We start from the raw sequence: 17,048 nt of genomic DNA, 5'->3' as shown, positions 1-17,048 counted from the left end.
GCACTGCTCCTGACCCTAACTCTGTCCAACCACCCCTCCTCCTTTCTAATAATCGATGACAAATCAAGTGGGTGAAAATCCAGGAATCGCCGTCCAAACTGGCAGGGATCTATCAGCTTGCACGACCGCAGCTCCTAGAAATGGGCACGGTGGGAAAAAAGGACTTTGACCCAGAGGCGCGGACCACGGCTGTAGATATCCACAAACAATTGATTGAAAACCTATCGGATGTCTTCTTCCCAGGTGGCAGTGGGAAGGTTATCACTCACCAAAAACACCCTTGGCATGACGCATCCTGCCGGAAAGCGAAAAGTGACCTCTTAGCTGCTATAAAAAATGAGGACAGGGCTGGCATCAAGCAGTGCCGGTATAGGTACAAGCAGGTAGTTAAACGTGAGAAGAAGAACTGGGAAGAGAACAGGTGGGAGGATTTAAGAGTAGGCCTCGTGACCAAAGATCCTAAATCATTTTGGTCTATTGTGAATTATGGGGGTAGAGCACCAACCCTAGCGAATATTGCACCGGCAGCATGGGAAGCTCACTTTGGGGCTTTATATACTGATACTGAAGTACAATCACCTCTGCATGCCACCCTTGGGAACTCTTATGAACATAGTTTGGAGGCCCTGTTGGTGCCGATGACGGAGATCGTAGATAAAACTCCCCAGCCCTTTACTCTAGGACCACTAAATGAGTATTCTTTGTGTGGGGACCTTGATCTGCAAACAGGGCAAGGGCACAGAGGCCCCTCTCGGTGCCCACATCATGGGTGGGGCTGAAGATATCTCACTTGTGGAGGTTGACACAGCTATAATTAAACTTCTACCTAACAAGGCCCCTGGCCTGGATAAGCTCCCCGGTGATCTATTTCGCACACAACCTAAATTTTGGGCACCATATTCGGTTGTACTATTACACTACCGTAGATTGGGGGTCAAGTGGGAAAGTTTATAGACCACTAGGTATACATTCCCTAATACAAATGCAACAACACAGAGTATCCCTATAGTCTATGAAATGTGTCAGTAAGTATGAGTGGTGTGCCTCTCAAAATTAGCCACAAGTGAAGAGTTAAGGGGAAGACATCCCTTAAGGATAAGAACCCTCACTCACCCGAAGGTGACATGCTTCATCATTTGGGTCCTCCTTACCAATGCTGAAAACCTAGTCAACACTGGCAGCTACTACTTCGGGATTATTTAAAGAAGGAGCTCAGAGATGTTTTAATTGGTAAGGAATAGGATGGTAATCCCATATGAGAGCTGTAAGGTGTAGTGAGGTGTGCAGCGCTGTGAGAAAAGTAAGTGGTGAGGTTAAAACTGTCTAGGTAGAATCACAGGAAAATGCTTTAATTATGTGTTGTACCTGACAGGAATAAAAAGAGGAACAGCACAGTGGTATTGATTTAAAACCACTGTCACTAAGTGGTCAACATGTTTCAGCCTCTTGATCACTACCCGTGTAACAGCGGCTTTCTTCAGGACCAGATTAACTGCGTGATATTGCTGCTGCACTGTTAAGTGTAAACCATATAAAATGATAATAAAGATTATATATAGAAAACCGGTATTCCTGCTTGTCTTTGTCTGTCAGGTCATACCCAGGTATCTATAAATAAAAACACATGTGGTAGAGAAAGAAAGAGAGACACACACAAACCTCAAACTGTGCTTAATATTCACATTTACTACACTTGTCATAAAATCACAAGTGTCATACCGTTTATAGCTGGTATCAAGGACTTACCCTCAAATGTAGGATATTCCTGCCTCACCTCTACCTGGCAGACTGCTCTGGAAGGAGGCCCGGCTCCGCGGGAAAAGTCATATATATAAGTGTCTAAGATAGTGCACTCATCTGTAAACACAAAACTATTTAGTGTCATATATGAGTGTCTAATGCATTTCACCCATATAGGTACATAACCCACTTAATTCAGGGTCCTGAAACAACCAGCCCCAATAATGACAAAGTGCTGGATCACTGGTATCTAGAGGCTAGTTCATGTGGCATAACCAAAAGTTTTATCAGAGACAGACCTACTATTTGCAAAGTGAAAACGCTAGAAATTAGCATAAAGTCAAGAGAAAGTCTCTAAAAGCCTTACCTATCCGTCGGTACCCCAACACCACGAGAGCCAGTCCCGGGAGGTACCGACTGGTAGGTAGGCTGTTGCTTAAATAGTGCGAAGTCAATTGTTCCCTGCCTCGAGACCGAGGTCCTAGCGAGCCATAGTAGTCTATGGATCGCCTGCATTTCACACTAATGATTCGCGCATGTGCTGATGCTATGGCGCTAGTTGTTCGCGCATGTGCTTAGGCTCGCAAGCTAGTGCCACTATTGTACGTCCTCGCGCATGCGCTTGGGCTCACAAATACGTGACGCTATCGTAGATCCTCGCGCATGCACCATATTCGGTTGTCCTATTTAACGCAATACTCAAGGGTAGTCCCCCGCCGGATACGTGGCTTGGAGTGGAAATTGTCCCAATTCACAAAAAAGGCTGTCCATTAACCCTGTCTCACTACAGACCCATCAGCCTGAAGGATACCACACAAAAGCTGATAGGCAGGATTATTCTAGATAGAATCCAGGGGTGGATAGAGGAAAATGGGACTCTGTCTATATTCCAAGCCGGGCTCCGGACGGGCATTTCAACAATCGATCAAATTTTTAGGCTTCAGGTATTATTTTGGAAAACGGTATGTGTGGAGGGTGGCAGCCTCTATCTCATATTTGTGGACCTGCGGGCCGCATTTGATCTAGTCCCGAGAGAAAAACTGTGGGCTGTATTGCTGGGTATGGGTCTTCCTCCTGACCTGTTAGACATCTTGATCAGACTCCATACCAATAATTATGCACAAGATAGGTGTGGTCGATATGGGGAACTGTCGGGTCGCTTCCCTGTGAAGAAAGGGGTACGCCAGTGGTGTGTCCTCGCCCCAACTTTATTCTTGTAAACAAAATACGCCTTAACTACTGAAACTACATCAAAGATTCATTGACCACCCGGGACAGTCTGATGCATCGTCCAGATCCTTCAAGTGTGTTAACTAACACTAAACCCCTGGGTCAGAGATGTAGATTTAAAGCAGAAACAAAGACAGGTCCCAATGCTTCAGAGAAAATGTGTGAGCACAGAGCGGCCCAACTTTATCCTGCCTTTATCTGAATGGGCTAGTTGACCACCTCCTGCATGTAAAGGACAATGATGCCCCTGGGCTGGCGACTGGGTGCGCCCCCGCTTTGATGTTTGCAGATGACACTCTGATGTTATCTAAAACATCAACGGGGATCCAGCGTACCCTGGAAGGCTTCGCTGTTTTTTGCGAACAGCGTGGGTTAGAGATTAACTTGGACAAGACCAAGTATATGATTTTCAATCCCCCGAGAAAAACCCGCCCGAACCCTCTGTTAAATGGTATATGCCTAGAAAGAGTAAAGACCTTCGATTATCTGGGCATTACCTTGACGGAAAACTTTGACTGGGGGGCTCAGATAGCAAAGGCGACCCTCAGGTTGTCCCAGGTGGTGGGGGGAATTAGGAAAGTTCACAAGTCTTCGGTCTTCAAGCCTGGTGCGCCAGTCATAGAAATCTACAAACTTCAGGCCAGAGCAGCCTCCACGTATGTTGCAGAATTGTGGGGCCACAAACGACCAACGAACCTCGTGAGGGTAGAACATGGTTTCATGAGGAACCTATTTGACTTACCAATCAGTACACCATTAACTCCGTTGCGTATGGACTTGGGGCTAGAACCGATAGAGGAGGTAGCAGCTGCTCGGCCATTAATGTATTGGAAGAGGCTTTGGTCTGTCCCTGAATTAATATCCTATAAAGCGGAGTTTACTGAGTTATGGGCTATTTTAAAAACTAGGAATGTCCCATGGCTTGCATATGTGAGGGCACTTTGTGATCAAATTGGTTTACCTGAGTTGTGGGAGACTCCGGCAGATAGCTGCCAGAAGATAACGAAGGGTAAACTGCTAAGCCATGTCAGAAATTTTAATCTAGAATCTCTCCAGAGGTGTCCGACTCTGGGTAGACTGACATTGGAGTTCCTTCAAGTGAAGGTTGAACCGAGTGTGGAGAACTTCTTGGATTTAATCTATCCCGCTCTTGCAAGGAAACTCTACATACAGCTTAGGATTGGCAGCCTCCCACTTAGGGTATTCACTGGTAGATGGGCCAATACCGAGACCATTGTTTGCCCAGCTTGCAATTACAAGCAAGAAGATATTTCCCATGTTTTGTTTTTCTGCACCGCCTACCTGGAAACGCTGGCTGATCCCACTTTGTAGGAACCTTGGTTTCACCCAATGTGCCCATGCTTGTAGGGTCCTTTGTTTTGATACACATCCTCCCATTGTCTTTGCTGTACCGGATTCCTGTTGAGTATGTGGCATAGAAGGCGAAGTTTTTTATAATGTTGTACATTTTATCATACTGTATCATTGATAACTTTAGGTTTAATCTATTTTATCATTAAGGTTTTATTGTATATGTAATTTATTGTTTTAATCCTCAGCGAAATGTCCTGTTTATATGTGCACTTTTATGGTCCACTTGACCGAAATAAAGTTATCTAAACGAATTTACTCTGTATGGCATTCATTCACACCACCACCATGGGATTGATGAATATTTTTATTTGCAGGAATTTAGAAATAAAGGTATATAAAAGAATAAAATGAAAGTAGGACGTGTAAAGGTATAGTTACACCTGTCCTTACAGTGAAAAAATCTAAAAGCTTTTTTTACTGTAGCAAGGTTGGCTGCCTCCATAGGAAAACCTTGGATTACATGATTCTACATTACATTACATTATTCCACCTTATAATGCTAATTTTGGGTTACTTACAGCTAGGTAAATTATTCTAGTTACTAGTTAGGCATAATCAATTTTAATGGTAAAATAAAATTTGATCCAACCATTAAGGAAAAGGTATTTTAGACAATGACATTTTCCCTGCTTAAAGACTCTAAGGCCTTTTCTGTAAGTATTCAAAATGTCACCTGGCAACTGGTGGCTCCAGTGCAGTGAAGTGTGAATTGCTCTCAAGATAGGAAATATGCCTTTGGCATAGGGAGAAATTGTCTTTCCCTTGTTGGAATGACCTGGGTGCTTTGTCCAGGCTCTTTGTTAACTTCAAAGGGGGCCTACCCTGTCACAGACAGATGTAGCTCACACTTGGCTCCTGCACCCTATATTGTTCTGCTAGTAAAGCTGTCCAAAAGTGTTGTGGGAGGGAAAACCACCTAGAGCTGTTTGAAAATGACTACAGAGGAGGGGATGCTCATTTTCATGGATACACCGTTGGGTAGGTACACAAGCACTGTGTAGGGGAATATAAGTTCTGCCATTTTGAGTTTAACTAGAGTAGGGCACTGAGGGATTGTTTGTAGTAATGTTCACAAGGGATGGTGGATATGGTTACCCTTGGGAACTTTTACCCCATAGATTGGGGAGTGACCAAGAGTTCCCTCCACCAAAAGGCTGGTTCCAGACATAAATGTGGCACCCATAGTACTTTTCCCAGAATGCAGTTGGACCTGCGGAACATTCAGAAGAAGACTGTCCTGCAGTCTCCATCTGAAAACCTAAGAAGGCTGGGCCTGCCCTTCTTGTACTTAGGACCCCAGAAGTGACTCCGAGGGTCATAATGCTGATCTGTTTGAGCTATAAGGACACAGCAAAGCTTCATGTGGTCTTTTATCTGCATTCCCAAATGACTAGTTCCAGCTGAACCTTCCCTGGTCCCTGATGCTGGCCTCTGCTGGAATGAGTTCTGACTCCCAAGTGCTGTCTCCAAGGTCCTGGACCCTTGGCTGTAGTCAAAGTTTACTTCTCCGCCCCAACACTAAAACATGGGACTTTGAAACGATTGCCAACTCTCCCACCATTTGGAGACTAGGGCCAGCCTGCCAAGCCTATCCCACAAATGTGCATCATCACTGGACCTGAGTTTGCTAGAGCTCCAGGTTCATTAGTATCCACAGCAGATAATGCTTTTCAGTAAGACCTCTCAATTCTCAAACTCATCAATGTGCAACTCTCTTTGGGTAAAGCCTACAGCCTTGCCAAGCTGAGGAAATCTGATGTGTAGAAAGGTTTCGAAGTCCAGTCATAGAAAGCTTAATTGGCAGTTCCATTGAAAGAGATCTGATTACCATCGAGAACTTCTTGGGCATGAAACCTGAACTTTTCCCACTCTGAGCTTTTCCCACCTACTTCGTCGGCATCACAGAGACTTTGCCCTCCAGGATCTATTGTTGACAAGCTCCTCTTTGGCACTAGGCTGCTGCCTTGCACCACAGAAGACTTTTGTCTTCCATAAAAGTTAATAGGTGCGGAGGTAAGTTGTTGACCATGATGAACCTGGTCACTGTATCTAACCCAAGCTCCATTTTGGTCAGCCTTATCTTTTATCTTCGTACTGGTCAAGTGCTACCAAACTACTGCAGTTAGCTCTTAACTTTTTCAAGCATTATTTTAAATCAAGTTTTTAACATTCATATCTCCTGTTCTCTTTCACGGACTTTTGTCATTTTGTTGTCATGTATTTATTAAAATATTTAAAAATTTTCATAACTGGTTTCAGAATTTTCCTGGTTTGTGTTTTAACTTTATTAATGCTTAAGTACTGCATACATACATTACACGATACTTCTAAAGTTAAGCCTTTCTGGTTTGTGTCATAGCTACAGTAGTGTTGAGCCAAGTTTTATTTGGTAAGTTTTTGGGTTCACCATGTCAAGGACTGTGATTACTATTTGAGTTGAGTTCTCACCACTCCAAACTAATAACCCTGGGGCATATTTACAAGGGGATATCACCACCAGAATGACACTTTTAGATACATTCTGGTGGTGATATGCCCTTTTCCTTAATTACAAAGCGGCGTTTGTGGCCTAATGCCGACTTGTAAGTAAGGTCCCTTACACACAATACTTAGCGTGAAAGGGGCTTGCAATTTGTGTTTCAGTGGCCTTTCCACTGCAGCACACATTGCTTTTGATGCTGCCCCATATTTACAAGAATAAATCTGAGGAAGAGCAAAAATTAATGCCATGCAAGAGCAGGTGTTATAATGGCAAAACAAAAATAAATACTTTTATTTCTCCTCTTTTTTGCTCTTTCTATGTGTACTGCATTCCACCGCACACATAGAAAGAGCAAAATGCCATTAACATTAATGGCCATTTATGTGCGGAAAGGTGCACCATCCTGCACATAAACAATCATTAAATAATGACGATTTGCTAACTGTATGTGTGCTGCATTCTGCAGAACACATAGAACAAATTGCCATTAGTGATTGTTTTGTGCAGAAAGGGACGCCTTCCTCCATCTAAACAATCATTCCCTGCAACACAGTCACCGTTCCACTGTGGTGCAAGGGTGCCTGCATTGGCGCTAGGCAGCTAAATTTAGCACGAGTGCTAGGTAAAAAGGAGGGGGTGCACCGTATTCTTGTGAATACGGAGCATCGCTGCACTTTGAAAATGTCAGAGCCCGGTGCCAATTTAGGCCCAGATCCACACTCCAACATTTTCTTGCAAATATGCCCCCCAGTTTCCTACAGGATTCTTAGAGCAAATTTTTTCATTAGGATTTAACCCTAAATTCCCTATCAAAATATTAGCTGTGTGTTATAATGGTTGATTGATATGTTGTTTGCAAAACATGTTCTATTAATTTCTGGAAGTCTGTGCAAACAACAGGGATATTGGCAAAGCAAAATATTTTTCTTCACTTATCATCAGCTGCAGTTGATCAAAACAACACATTTGTTATAGTGTCATGTGAGGTATTAAACATTAGGCACATGATGAATAGTTTAATATAATATGGGATACTTATTATGGGTTTTGTTAACTTACATTATTGCAGACAATAAAATGTTAATGATGATGTGAAAAAACATTTAAAATTGACTAGTATCTATTGATTCACAAAGTACAGCAGAAAATAAATAGTGGAGGAAAAAGTAACTGCATACTTTACACTCTAAAATTGTTTGACTGCAGTTTTCCTTGTAGCTCTCTGTGAAAAATGTTTGGAGACATTGTCATATAATGTCAATAATCTAATCTTCCAGTCAGTACCCGGAAAAAATGGCTTCCTCCCAGTATTGCATGATTTCCTGATATCCTCCTAGGCATCACAATTGCCAAAGTAATCCTGTGCCATATGTTTACATCATGCAAATTACACGCCTTTTGGTTGTTACTGTTTAGTAATAGCAATTTTGTTCATTGATTACGATCCTTGCCTTTACCTTATAACCCATAACAACATGACCAAAATTTGGAAAATGATTCTTTAGTTAAGTGGACTAATGCAACTCAAATATGCACAATTGTTTAAATGAAAGTCCTGCAGGTACTGAATATTAAAAGACATTTTGGCCCTCATTACGATGCCGGTCAGACTGACTTCAGCGGTCCTGTTGCAGTTGGTCGGACCACCGCAGAATAATCAGAAGCAGTTGCTCTGACCACCGGATTATGATGTACTCGAACTGCCGTGGTTCCTCCGACTACGACCGGAAATTCCAACCATGGTGGTGTCGGAAACGACCATTGGAGCCAGTAAAAGAGTGGACAGCCTTATGAATCGTCAGCCCAATTACGATGCACATTTCCAATGAGCTGTCTGTGGCGGTCCAACCAGCTCAAAAAAGCTGGTGAAGAGAGAGGGAAAGCAGTCCGTAAATCACCTCTATATAGCTTCCTATGTCTAATGCAGACATGGAGCCCATCACACACATTCTGCCACTGCTCTACCTACTCAATTACCTCCAAAATCAAAACTGTTTTTGATACAACTGCAGGAAAGTGACACACCTACCCATGAACATTGTATCAACAGCACGTCAAAGGTCCACCATTGAAAATCTGAGCCATAGCATGGTCATCATGGGAGGGGGATGTCAGCATAGGGTGACCAGAGTCTGAAATTCTAAAACCATTACAGGCCCAACATAGCGGTAGGACCTTCAGTAAGCACAACAGGTGAAAAAAGGGGTATGGCCCCGGACCACCTCTCTGCAACGCAGCTTTGTGGTGCTTACTCTAGGTACCTGGTGGGCTAGTTGGGCCCCAGGGACCCTCAGGTTTCAAGGGGACTTAATCTCCCAACATAAATGTGCCACAGCCGCGTTTGCACACTTGTCACATCAGGCCCCACCCCCTCCCTTCACCACTCTGCAAATGGGCCCTCTGGTGCATTGTAAATTGGGGGATTACGTCCTCTTGAACCCTAAGGGTCCCTTGGGTCCAACTAGCCCACCAGGTACCTGCTGTAAGCCAATCAGAGCTGCGTTGCAGGGAGGTGTAAAAGGGGCGTGGCCTTGGACCACCTCTCTGCAACACAGCTCTGAGGTGCTTACTGGAGATAGCTGGTAGGCTAGTTGGCCCCCAGGGACCCACAGGATTCAAAGGGAATTAATCCCCCAACATAAAACCTGGCAGGGGGCGTGTTTGCACAGTGGTGAAGAGAGGGGGGCAGGACTGATGTGACAAGTGTGTACTTATCCAATCACTACACCAAAACCCAAGCACTTATAAATTGACCATGCACTCTCCTTGCAGTACTCTAATCCTCTAGTCAGTACCCATGGATTCATGCAATGACCCATGCACTAACTAATGGACTGCTATAATAACCTGAGCACTACCCATGCAGTCTAGCCATCACCCTGTCAGTACCCATGCACTCCTTCAATCATCCAGCAAGTACCATGCACTTATCCAATCACTCCACCAAAACCCAAGCACTTAAAAAATTCACCATGCACTCTCCTTGCAGTACTCTAACCTTCCAGTCAGTACCCATGTACTCATAGAATGGCCCAGACTCTAACACATGCTCTGCTACAATCCCCTAAGCACTCCCCATGCAGACCTCTAACCACCTACACACTACTGATTCACTCCTCTAATTACCCAGGTAGTACCCATGCACCCCAGGAATCCCTCTGTCACTACCCATGCACTCCTCCAATCACCCAGCCAGCACTATGTACTTATCCAATCACTCCGCCAAAACACAAACATTTATAAAATCACCATGCACTGTCCTTGCAGCACTCTAATCATCCAGTCACTACCCGGGTACTCATGCAATGACCCAGTCACTAACACATGCGCTGCTGAAATCCATTGAGGACCACCTATGCAGTCCAGTAATCTCCCTGGCACTACCTATGTAGTCCTCCTACCACCCAGCCAGTCCTATGTTCTTATCTAATCACTGTGCCAAAGGCCAGGCACCTATAAATTCACCATGCATTCTCCTCGCAGTACTCTAATCATCCCGTCACTACCCAAGTAGTCATGCAATGATCCAGGCACTAACATATGCACTGCTACAATCCCTGTGTACCGCCTTTGCAGTCCTTTAACCACCTACACACATCCCATTTGCTCCTTCAATTCCCCTGGTAGTACCCATGCAGTCCAGCAATCACCCTGTCACTCCCCGTGCAGTCCTCCAGTCACCCAGCCACTACCATTTACTAATCCAAACACTCAGCTAATACCCAAGCACTTATAAATTTACTCAGGCACTCTCCATGCAGTATTCTAATCTTTCAGTCAGCAGCTATATACTCATGCAATGATTCAGGCACTAACTGATCACTGGTACAATACCATACGCCCTACCCATTCAGTCCTCTACCCACTTACCCACTTCTCATTTGCTCCTTCAATTCCCCAGGTAGTACCCTTGCAGTCCCGCAATCACACGGTCACTCCCTGTTCAATCCTCCAGTCACCGAGGAACTACCATGTACTAATTCAAACACTCCTCCAATACCCAAGCACTTATAAATTCACCACACACTCTCCTTGCAGTACTCTAATTATTCACTCAGTACCCATGTACTCATGCAAGGACCCAGTCACTAACACATGCACTGCTGCAATACCTTGAGGACTACCTATGCAGTCCAGTAATCTCCCTGGTACTATCTATGCAGTCTTCCAATCACCCAGCCAATCCTGTGTGCTTATCCATTCACTACACCAACACCCAAGCACTTATAAAATCACCATGCACTCTCCTTGTAGCACTCTAATCATCCAGTCACTACTCATGTACTCATGCAATGACCCGGGCATTAACTCATGGCAAATACAGAGGAGGTTATGCTAATCATAGGGGTACCCCAACGTATTGTGTTCCCAAGTGTATGTAGGTGTTTTCAATGTATTCTAAGACTTTTAGCATAGCACTGGCTCGAGGCCTTGCTAGTCAGAGTCAGTTCCCACCAGTACCCATCAGTGAAATGTTGGGGGCACAGGAGAACTTTCTGCTCCTCTGTTTGTTCTTTCTGCACATCTCTTCTTCTTCCTGCACTTTTCGTTGTCTTTCTGGACTTCTGTTGCCTCTTTCTACAGTTATCTTGTTTCTTTCTGTGCTTTTCTTCCTCTTTCTTCCTACACTTTTCTTCGTCTTTCTGGACTTTTGTTGCCTCTTTCTGCATTTGTCTTGTTACTTTCTGCGCTTTTCTTCTACTTTCTTCACATGCTCACTACTGCCTGCCTGACCCGAAGATGGTGGCATCTGACCCCTATTCTCTTCCCCTCCTACGGAACAATCCCCTAAACTATTACCACCACAACCAGACTTCTACTTGTCAACAACTGAACCTAGTTGCAATGGCCTCAGAAACAGGAGGTGCAGCACACCCTATCACTCCACCATTACCGGGGCCTGTCCCCAAGATGGCGGCTGCCCGCCCCTAACCAATAATCATTGGAAATCTCACCGGACCCTCCAGCCCTCCTACCCTTACCCTGGAAATTAGGGAGTAACAATCTCATAAGTGCTGGCCTCAGAAATGGGAAGCTCAGCACACACCATCACTTACCACTTCTTGTGCAACTTTATCTTCATCTTGAACGTCACGGAGAACCTATGCCTGCTCCCTCTGATATACGTGTCCTCCACAGAGAACCCTGGCCTTCATTGAGTTCATGATCTTCTCCCTCAACCTCATGATTCTGAACTATCTCCCCTAGATGTTGAATGGGTTAAACACTGTTTGTTCTGAGCATCATCCTCTGCACCCAAGAAATTAATATAAAAACATCTGGATTGCTGATGTGCAGCGTACTATAAACTTCTGTGAATTGTGAAAAATATTTCGAACTACAAACTGTGTGCTTCATGTCCTTGATGGCAAAGCTTCTGGAATGGCATGTGCTAGGTTTTTACCTTAGAGATGGGGCAAACTCATGGCCTCAGAGAGAAAACAGCCGGTCCCCCTAACTGATGCTGTCTGTTCCCATTTAGTACCTTTCTTTCTATGTCTACTTCCTTTGCTGCTACCCCCTGAACCTCTCCCCCTTCCTGCTACACTGCCTTGCCACCTGTCCTTTGAGCCCTTTGACTAAGCACTCCTTCTCCCCTTGTTAGGGAAAGATCCAATAGTAATGCTCTGGAGTCTCAGGGAACCAGCTGAGAGTGTCCACAGCATCGAAAGAGCCACTCACAGTAGAAGTATGATATGGCACCCCTTGCCAAAGCACTTCCTCTCCCCTTTTTGGGGAAGGATCCAGTATGTAGGCCTTGAATCTCAGAGACCCCTCTGAGAGAGTCCACTGCGCATACATCCATCGCAACAGAGATGGGGAAATGATACCCCTTCCCCTTGGATCACAGCTTACTGGACTTTGGATGCAGCTTTGACTCGTCTACCAGTTTGTGTCCCCGTCACCCTCCCCCTCCTCTTTCCATGCTATGTCTCTTTCCCCCTCCTCTTCCCCTCCTCCATTCTCTGTTTACTGTCCCTGGATCACAGCTTACTGGACTTTGGACGCAGCTTTGACTCGTCTTCCGGTTTGTGTCCCTGCTCTTCATGTTGTGTCTCGAACCCGCCCCTCACCATTCTCTGTCTACTTCCCCTGCCTACTACACCACCTAGTCCCTGTCCTTGTGTGCCCTTTGACTAAGCACTCCTTCTCCCTTTGTTGGGGAAAGATCAAATATGTATACTCTGGAGTCTCAAGGAACATGCGGAGAGAGTCCACAGCGCCTAGGGTGCCTCTCACAGTATAGGTATGGTGTGACACCCCTTGCCAAAGCACTCCCACTCCCCTTTTTGGGGAAGGATCCAGTATGTAGGCCTTGGAGTCTCAGAGACCCCACTGAGAGAGTCCACTACGTATAGGGAGCCACTCGCAACAGATGGGGCAATAATACCACTTCCCCTGGGATCACAGCTTACTGGACTTTGGACGCAGCCTTGACTTGTCTACCAATCTGTGTCCCCGTCACTTTCAATGCTGTGTCTCTCACCCTGCCCTCCTGTTCCTCTCCCCCATTCTCTGTCTACTTCCCCTGCTCCTACCCCCATCCCCTGAATCTCTCCCCTTGCCTGCTTTTTCCCTTGTATATATGTCCTTTTGTTTGTCTCAACCTTTCATGTAACTATGTTTGCCAAGCTCGAATAATTGTGTAACCTTTGTAATGATGTAATCTGCAACTATGGTCTGACACTAATGTAAAGCGCCCTCTGATACCTCTGGGTCTAGCCAGCGCTATATAAAACCTTTAAAATAAAATAAAATAAATAAATAAAATGTCCTACTTCAATTCAAATTCAATTCAAATTATGCTTTATTCGATTTTGTAAAAATATAAAATCATAAAAGCCACAGATTTTTAAAAAGCCAAATGAGCTAATACATACATACATGTTTCCTAAGCCGTTCAACAGAAACTAAAAATACAGAAATATATACATCATTTAACACTATTTACACTATTTAATACATTTCTTTTCCTTAATATACTTTTTAAAAAGCCGGTCATGAGCACTGTACAATATTCATCATTTAATTGTTGCAAAAACAGATACGCTGGGCGGTATTGCCGCCAAACACCTTGTCTCAGGTATTGTTTTAACCATTTTGTACGTTCTTCGCTATAGTATTTACAAAATAGTATAATATGTATTGTTGTTTGCTGCGAGAGATTATCGCATGGGCAGTGTGCTAATTCCCTCGACCAGTTATTTTTAGTTGGAAAAGTCACCAACCGGTGGAAAGATTCAAATCTAAACCTTATCAGGATAAATCTATCGAAACCTTTCAAACAGTAACATGAATATGGTTGGATCCTATAACTGGTCAAGGTCATTTGGTGTCATATAACTGAACTTTTACATAACTCCCCCGTTAATCTCAACTGTTCAAGGTGGTTCATAGATAACAATTTCAATGACTTTCTTGATATGGCACAAATCAGCTCAGGGCTATCATAGAGTTCTGGTCTGTTAAGGTCATTAAAAAACTTCCTTACATAATTTAACCAGGGAATATTTTTTGAATGATCCAGACCCATTCCGTCCCTAATATTTTCTCTATTTAGGCTTAATGCCTGGGAAGACCAAACTCTGTGCCATAAAAGAATAGGTTGCAACTTAATTAGGTCAGTGATATAGTCAATACCCAGTTCGGCGTGACAATTAAAAACAGGCGCACTCTGTGGGACTGCAAGAACGTATCTAAGGAACATGTTTTCGATAATTTGAATTGGTGCCACATTATTAAAACCCCAGACACCAGCCCCATACATGGCAATGCTCCTGCACTTTGCTACATATATCTTCAACAGTATTTCGGGTGGTCTTTTCCCCAATTTACGTGCAAAGTTCATTAGGGCCGCTATTGATATTTTAAATAGAAGAGTCCTACTTCTAATAGCCGGGACCCAGGAGCCTGTTTCCTCTAAGAGGACCCCTAATTAGGAGAAAGTTTTGGTGGATTCGATAGTCTCACTAGCCACTGTTAGGTTCTTGATTTTGCGCTTATGTTTCCCGCACTTCATAACAAAAGTTTTCTTGGGATTTAATTTTAAACACCTGTGTGCCATAAAATCTGAATATGTGGCGAGTGCGCTCTGAATACCTACTTTAGTTCTGGCCATTAGTACCGCGTCATCTGCGTAGAGAAGGTAGACGACCTGCTTACTGTTATATTTTGGACCGTCGATGCCCTTTGCCCTCAATTCCTCCTCCAAAGAGTTGGTATATATGGAGAAGAGGAAAGGGGCCAAGACACATCCCTGCCTGACTCCCTTCTCCACACGGAATGATTTGGTACACTCTCCCTTCATACCGAATCTCACTTTAGCTGAGGCTCCTGTATACAATTGTTTTAAAAATTGTACTATTGCAGGATCAACATGCAACTCCTCCAGGGTACTCCATAGCTTTTTATGTTCCACACAATCGAAAGCGGCTGTAAGATCTGCGAAGATTACATACAGCCGCCCCCTTTTTGCTTGGGTGTACTTTCCTTGGAGAAGGATGAAATTTAAAACCTGCTCTATGGTCCCCATCCCCTCTCTGAACCCGTATTGAACCGGGCTCAGGATGCTATTTTCATCAGCCCAGGTTTGAAGTTTATTTAATATCACCCGTCCATCCACATTCATTAGTGAATCCAATAATGAAATTGGCCTATAACTGGATGGGCTTTCCCGGTCTCCTTTTTTGTAAATAGGAGCGATTATTGATTCGGACCAGGAACTTAAAAAGCCCTCAGAGCAACAGGCCTCCAAAAGACGAGTTAAAAGTGGGGCCCAAAGGTCTACAATTGTTTTTAAAAAATCATTTGGAACCCCATCAGGGCCTGGGGCCTTGTTGCCCTTACTTTTATTTATTGCCATCAAAACCTCCTCCTGGGTAATATCAATGAGGATTGGCTGATACTTATCAGTAGGTTCTTCCATCTCAATTCCCCCTGGTGTACTTATAGCACTATTCTTTTCCTGTCCATACACCTTTGAGAAGAATTCTATCCACTTGTTTTCATCAATGGCTATTTCAATCCTTGCGTTTTCTTTATTCGCCAAGAATGGTGCATTTACGGCCTGCCAAAAAATGCAAGTATCTCTACTCTGGGCGGCCTGGTACAAATTTTCCCATGCCTGCTCCTTAATCTCGTTTTTTCGTTTTTTCCTCGCCAAATTGTGGGACTTTCTGCATGCACTAACTTCAGTCCTATCCCTAATTGATATAGTCAGGGCCACCTTGAGGAGTTTATAAGTCTTGGCACATTGGCTATCAAACCATCCATTATTAATCACTTGCCTCCTACTTCCACAGGTGGACATAATGTCCTTGATGATATGAGTAATCTCCACAAAGGCTTTTAAAACTTCACTGTAGGGAGTGTCCTCGTCTAGGCATTTAAAGATGGGTATTTGGGCCTTTGTGATAATGTTTTTATTGGTAAGCGCCAGATTTTTGGCGCCCCATCTTAATGCAAAGCCATTTTGATGACTCAATACAAGATCTTGGGTCCATGTTAAACATTCTATTGTGGACCTTACATTGTGTCTAACCACTATGTCCACACTAAGGGGTAGATGGTCGCTTAATCCAACCGGGGGAATCATACATTTTCTTACCATGCCGACATAACGTGTTGGCATAATAATGAAATAGATCACCGTCCTAAAGTCCCTTCCAATACAGGTGGGGTCAAATTTGTTAGTGATAGGGGACGTGGTGTTAAGAAAAACAAGGTCAAGCGTTGCCATAACTTCATTTAGTTTAGCACCCCTGGACGTATGCACAAAATGTTTAGTAGGACCCTGTTCGTCATTACAGATTTTTCCTGGTATGCATGAATGTTGGTTACAGGTACTAACATTAAAATCCCCCATTCAAACCAAGACTATATCGTTTACCATGCTGTTCGAGTGGGTAACCAAGTCCTCACTTAAACTAGTCATCACAGTCATATACTTGTCACTATCAATGTGGTATAAAAGTTAACAGCCAAAAAGTTAACATAGGATGACATAATAATCGAAACCATTTGATAGTAGTGAGTACTCTTTATCATATTGATCTTTAATACCTTCATCAGATATGACACATAAATACATATGCCTCCCTTATTTCTCCCATGTGTGGTCTGAATTGCTGGGACATGGACAGTTTTATAGCCATCTAAATGCTGCTCTAGTAGTGACAATGTCTCTTGTAGACATAAAATATCATGTTTCCTGACAAAATCG

The sequence above is a fragment of the Lissotriton helveticus genome, chromosome 6, assembly GCF_964261635.1.
Source record: "Lissotriton helveticus chromosome 6, aLisHel1.1, whole genome shotgun sequence".
Taxonomy (NCBI): Eukaryota; Metazoa; Chordata; class Amphibia; order Caudata; family Salamandridae; genus Lissotriton; species Lissotriton helveticus.
This window is presented reverse-complemented; position numbering follows the sequence as displayed.